Source organism: Monopterus albus, unplaced genomic scaffold (genome assembly GCF_001952655.1).
Source record: "Monopterus albus unplaced genomic scaffold, M_albus_1.0 scaffold52.1, whole genome shotgun sequence".
Taxonomy (NCBI): Eukaryota; Metazoa; Chordata; class Actinopteri; order Synbranchiformes; family Synbranchidae; genus Monopterus; species Monopterus albus.
In genome coordinates this window covers 3,441,500-3,447,809 of record NW_018127932.1, presented here as the reverse complement: position 1 = coordinate 3,447,809, position 6,310 = coordinate 3,441,500, and the positions used below count along the sequence as shown (strand labels likewise).

At 41.2% G+C, this 6,310-nt stretch overlaps 1 protein-coding gene across 1 annotated transcript in view; it reads left to right on the top strand.

The window, feature by feature from the left end:
- Positions 1–317: 317 nt before the first annotated feature.
- Positions 318–6,310, top strand: part of b3gnt2b (UDP-GlcNAc:betaGal beta-1,3-N-acetylglucosaminyltransferase 2b) — a 22,585-nt gene continuing 16,592 nt past the window's right edge. Inside the window, exon 1 of the mRNA XM_020601851.1 lies at positions 318–511. The gene's annotated coding sequence lies outside the window, so the exon portion shown is untranslated. The remainder of the gene's footprint in view (positions 512–6,310) is intronic.

Sequence of the window (6,310 nt, the reverse complement as noted above, 5' to 3'; positions counted from 1 at the left end):
TTCAATTGTGTGTGTGTGAGTGTTCTTGTACTTGCTACATAGTGAGGACTAAAAAGAGTATTTTTTGCTACAGAGTGAGGACATTTTGGCTGGTCCTCACTTTGTGAAACACCTTCTTTTTGAGGGGTAAGGCTTTTTAGCGTTCAGGGTGTAATTGGGTTTAGGTCAGGATAAGGCATTTTGTTCTGATGGCTACGGTTAGGGGGCTAGATAATGCGTTATGTCAGTGAGTGTCCCCACAAACATAGCAGTGTATGTGTGTGCGTGTGTGTGCACGCGCGGGTGAGCGAGAGACGCCTCGCTCCGCCCACAGCAGCGCCCCTGTTGGATCAGCTGGGAGTAGTAGGCGATGTGTTCACTGTGGCTGTGACTTCCAGCCGTCGGCGGAGTGAAAACAGGACCTGCTGACGGTGAAAAGACGGCGTTTAGCCGCCGAAAAGCTCTCATGGATGTATTTAACCGTTCGTCAATGTTGGGGCGACTCTGGGCTGACGGAGGACACTGAAACCAAGTGAGTCCACCCAGCGCATAGGGGTTTTTTTCTGTTAGGAGTTTAGGACATTAGACTCCAGTTATGTCACAGGCGAACATGTAACAGAAGTAACGTACCAGTCATTTCACTACTTTGTTGTGCAGGTGTGTGCGTGTGAATGCATCGGTTTAAAATAAGTGGTTATAACTGACTTTGAGTACCTTCAATAGAAGGAGTGCCACAATTAGAAAAGGGATAGGCTCCAGAATACAAATGCTATGGGGGAAATATGAATTTGTTTCGCAGTATTAAATCAGGAACTATACAGACAGACCTTTTCCCAGGATATGGGAGGTCTGGTGCTGAAACGAGTCGTGGGAATTAGTTTGTTGGTAGATGGTTTATCAACAATTGAAGTGATTTATCAAGCAAAATCCCAAATATTGACTGTTTTTAATCAGTTTGTAAACCTTTTTAATTGACTACTGGTCAAAACAAGCAGCTTAGAGTCATCACTTTGGCAACTTGGAGGCTAAACGGCTGATTTTTATGCGGTAAAAACAACCAGGAACCAGTAGTGGAGATTATGAATAGTTGCAGGCGTTGGCAGTGTAAACATGGCGCTAAATGCCAAGTGCCCCCGAAACCTTAGCGACAAGAACAAACAAAAGGAGCTAAACCCAGCTAATGTTGATCCAATATTTGAAGGCGCTAACTAAGAGAATAAGTTGAGGATGGTGCTTTTGTCAGTCTGTTGGCTGAGCAAACATGAAGAACTTGCTGCTGTGGACCTGCCAGTCTCAGTCTGGCCTTTTCTCTCTGTCCGATCACATGTGCGCTCTGAAAGATAAACGTTTTTAATGACATGAACAACATTTTCCAGTGGTTGCAGATGTGCGCGTCAGCCCTATGTTTAGACAGAGAAGTCCAAAGCACAATGTGGATGACTTGCCTCCATCCAGGTCCTGTCCAGGATAACCTCTGGCCTTGCTGGTATATAGTATTAATCTAATTCATGTCACCTAATGAACCACTCCACATTAATATATCAGTGGTTGACCAGCACTTTCTGTGGATGTGGAGATTGACAGCAAGGAGTAATTACAGGCACCTGTAATTATAATTTCATAGAAAATCTGCACTTGGCCAAACAAATGTCTGCATCAGGTTGACTGAGGTGCATGACTGTTTCATAGGAGACGTGCACTGCTTTAGGTGTTGCTTCCAGCAGGGGTCTGAATCTTTCCAGCTTTACCAGATTGTTCTGTTTTTAAAAACAATATTTGGCCATGTCTTGTAAAAGAAACGTGGTTTTGTAAAGTAGTGAATTTGGTGGCTTCTTCACCAGTCTTTCTCTCATTTCAAGGTCAGTAATTTAAGCACATCCCACATGGGAGACAAGCAGATACACAGGGGTGCTGCTAATTATGGGGCCGTTCCATCAGGTCTGTACTATAACCACATTGTTGTCCTTCATGTTGACACAGAAATAGGCCCTGTCCTGTCTGGAAAGACTGCCACACAGTACCAGTTTGCACATGGTTTTCAATGACACCTCAGACCAGTTTACCTTGTGAACATGTCACCTTACTGTTAACAGGAGCTCCTTATCACATTCTGCTCTGTACTAAGCTCACCTAAGATATTTGCATTCAGAACACGTGTTGAAAAGTTATTACAGTGTGGCCAAGCTGCTTGATTTCTTTATCTTTACCACATTTTCCCCAACGCCATCACTGTGTTTCCCCTGCTGAAGTTAAGCCTCATCCAGCCAACATTAGTGGGAGCAGCAGAAACACTAACATGACAGGTGCCAGCATGCTAATATGTTAAAACTGTGAAGTAAAGAGTAAAACATTTCAGGAAACTCAAACATACTTAGCTAGATGAGAAGGTTTATCAGTTTCATGCTTTTAGGTGAATGAGAGTGTATCATGGCTTGGCACCATCTGGATATATATATATATATAAAACTTGGTGGAACTATTTCTTGGCCAAGAGCACCTTCTGTGTGTGTTTTTATACAGACAGGTGACAAACTACAAGAAAAACCACAGCACTGAGTTTGTGTGGATAGATCTCAATCAGGTTTGCACATCTGGACACTGCAATTTTACACCATTCTTCTTTGCAAAACTGCTCAACCTCATGTGGTGTCTTGATGATGGTGGTGGAGACGCTGTCTGACACGTTGGTCCGACGTCTCCCATAGGCGTTCAACTGGGCTGAGACCTGGTGACTTGGGAAGGCCACAGCATATGATTCACATCATGTTCATACTCTACTGAGTGGGGACACTGCCATCCTGGAGGAGACCACTTGGTTATTCAGGTTTTTCTTTTCGTGTGTCACCCGTCTGTGTGTGTGTATATATATAAACACACTGGTACTACTTGGTGCATAAGACATTGAGCCACTGCTGTTGGTGAAGAAATACATAGTTCACCACAGAGGTTTGGCTTCTGTTTCTACACATCTTGCAGTTAACTGTGTGGGCACATTTACATTCATCTCACAGTTTTCCTCTTTATTAAGAGTTTTAAAGTTCTATAACATGTGGCTCCAGTAATCCTTGTACAAGCATCAGTGTTTGAGATTCCTCGTGCAGTTTACACGCTATCATGACTACACATACTGTACCTTAATAATCGTGAAGTTAATTATTACAACGGCCAGTTTTTTGCAGTTGGTATAGACCGTGCTGTGTAGCAATACACGAGGACGCACTGTTTCCCCACTTCCTTTTCATTACATTGTGAAAGAGGCTTAGCCATAGTTTTACCCACAATGCTACGCCATCCATTAACGTCTTTTCTGGCTCAAGTTTTTGTTTTTTCCTTTGGTTTTTTTAAACCAAAGGAGCGTATAGAAGTCAGAAATTATTACCTCTAATAAAAGTTAAACAATGAGACAAATTAAACTACAAAAGCAAAGTATACTACAAGTCGGACAACAATAAAAGAGAAGTTCTTTCATGACTAGTCTATCCAACTCTGATGTAACCTTGATAGACAGATAATGACTGTACTGTAAGCAGTCTAAGCCTTCATGTGGATTAGTCAAAATCCAAAACATCAGCTGCTATTAAAGTTCTTGGCTGCCACTGTTTTCCATGATCCATTAAAAACGGCTTAAAGAGATGGACAAATCTAATCCATAATGTTAGTTACTTTGTCCATAGCAGTAGCTCCTCCACACACAGGCTTTATCTGATACCTTGTCTCAGACAGTATTGGAACAGTCAGCTCTGTGCCCTAGCAAGCTTTAAGGTTAAAGTGGTTTAACTTTAGGGGGTAACACTGTCTAGGGGTTGGTGTCTTCATCCAGCAGACATCAGCAGACTCTTGGCTTCTTCTTTGGTGAAGTTGCATCTGGCCTGTACTGCAGCCATTCATTTCTTGTTTGCATCAGCATCTTTATTGTTTTTTTTGACAAGGGAAGTGTGATCAGTTGAGCTCAAATGAGGGGAACACTCTGTAGTTTTGACATTACATAAATGACTAAGAGGTTCCATTTATAGCTGAAAAGATTAGTATATGGTCAGAAAATTAACTGGCAAATCTTTTGACAATCTGTTAATCAATTAAGACTTTTTTTTTTTCTTCAAGCAAACATGGTTCCAGTTTCTCAAACATGAATATTTTCTTTTCTTGATTTTACATGACTTATTATCATATTCAGTAACCTACACGTGATGAGATGTACAATGTGGTGGTTCACGTAAAACAACGCTTAGGCTCAAGGCACCAGAAATTCTACCTTCTATAACACTCATAAGTGAGAAGTGACAGCTGTGCCACTACTATTAGGTATGAACAAAAATGTGTCATCACATGTAAGCATTCAGGTCAAGATGGCTGCGTAGTCCATGTCCAAAGTTGTGCTGCTGGATGGTGGAGTGGCTGTGGTGCCTACTGCAGTTTCATCTGTGTAGTAGGCATTTCAGGGAAAAATGTACGTACATGTGTAGTAGGTGACTTCAGACGTAATTAGTGGTTATATTACTGTTCCAATATGCAGAAAGAGACTCAAACCAAAAACATAGTCTCAACTGATTTATCGGCATCCTAAATTTTTAGATGTAGCGACAGCTGGTTGTCCTAATTATGCTCATCTCTCTCCTGGTTGTATACCTTTTCTTGACACTGTATGCATTGTATACATAACACCAGAAGGCTCCTTGAGTAATCTCTCATCAGGCTGACACTCCGCTTTGCAGTACACTACATGAGTGAGTGGAAGGAAGGAAGGAAGGACATTTGATTAGGGGAAATTGGTCTGTAGAGGTATTAGTTACAGCATGAGATAAACTGAATGAATATAATACCTCCTGCTGGACCACAGTTGGCAGAATTTGTCACAGCTAGGTAGAGCGACGTAGATAAGTCAAGTCTCTGAGTTCTCATTTGCCACAAAACTGGACACACCAACACTCTGTTAGTACATTAAAGCCTTGAACAATATTCTCTGCCCTCTTCCTGTTTGTCTGACTCATACCATCTACCTGCCAGCAGTTGCTGGGAATGCATAACATACTCATTTAGCCATTTATAGTTCATAATTCAATGTAATGCTGGATGTATAAGTTCACTGATGTTTGCACAGGAACTAATCAGACTTCCTTGGCTTGTTCCCAAATGGTTCTTGTTCCCAAATGGTTCTTTGTTTATAGTATTTAAACCACATTTGAGTGTTTGTTCTAAGCATGGCCATATACAGGATTTTAAAAATACCAAGGTCCAAAAATTGAGTTTGTGGGTTTGCCTCCTTCCCCCCTCCCCTTCCCCTCCACACCCTTGAAAAAAATGGTTTTGCTGATCTATATATGTGCTTTTTAAGATGTTTGGAGTGCAAACTGGGATACCAGTAGCTTTAAAACCATGGCATAAACGATCTGTCAAGCAGTACGGCATGAGAATCCGGTTAAACATTCCACACTACAGAAGAGGCTACAATGACAACGAGACATGATTGTGTGAATGAGATCAGTCACTGTAAAAAGTCTTATGATTATACTTTTTGATCCAATTCTGAAAAGTAAATAAAGTTATTAAATAAATGTTCGGAGTAAAAACATTTGCCCTGAAGACAAAGGATGAAGTAGCAGAAATTGAAAACAGTGAAGTAGGTTGGAGCACACGTTTCGGATGCCTGTCGTTTTTGTTGATAAACCAAAGAGTCACTGTGTTGAGTAAAGGTTCTGTAGTAAAGACACAATCATTACCTCCATCCACTGTAAAGCTATGACAGTGATCAGATGAGGCAGTCACTTATCTTAGCATTGCACCAAAGCAGAGTTTTATTATATACAGGTGCATCGCAATAAATTAGAATATCGTGGAAAAGTCCATTTATTTCAGTAATTCAACTCAAATCATGAAACTCATGTATTATATCAATTCTGTCCACACAGACTGAAGTAGTTTAAGCCGTTGGGTCTTTTAATTGTAATGATTTTGGCCCACATTTAACAAAAACCCACCAATTCACTATCTCAATAAATTAGAATATGGTGACATGCCACTCAGCTAGTCAACTCAAAACACCTGCAAAAGTGTCCTGAGCCTTCAAAATGGTCACTCAGTTTGGTTCACTAGGCTACACAATCATGGGGAAGACTGCTGATCTGACAGTTGTCCAGAAGACAATCATTGACAACCTTCACAAGGAGGGTAAGCCACAAACATTCATTGCCAAAGAAGCTGACTGTTCACAGAGTGCTGTATCCAAGCATGTTAACAGAAAGTTGAGTGGTAGGAAAAAGATGCACAACCAACTGAGAGAACCGCAGCCTTGAGAGGCTTGTCAAGCAAAATCGATTCAAGAATTTGGGTGAAC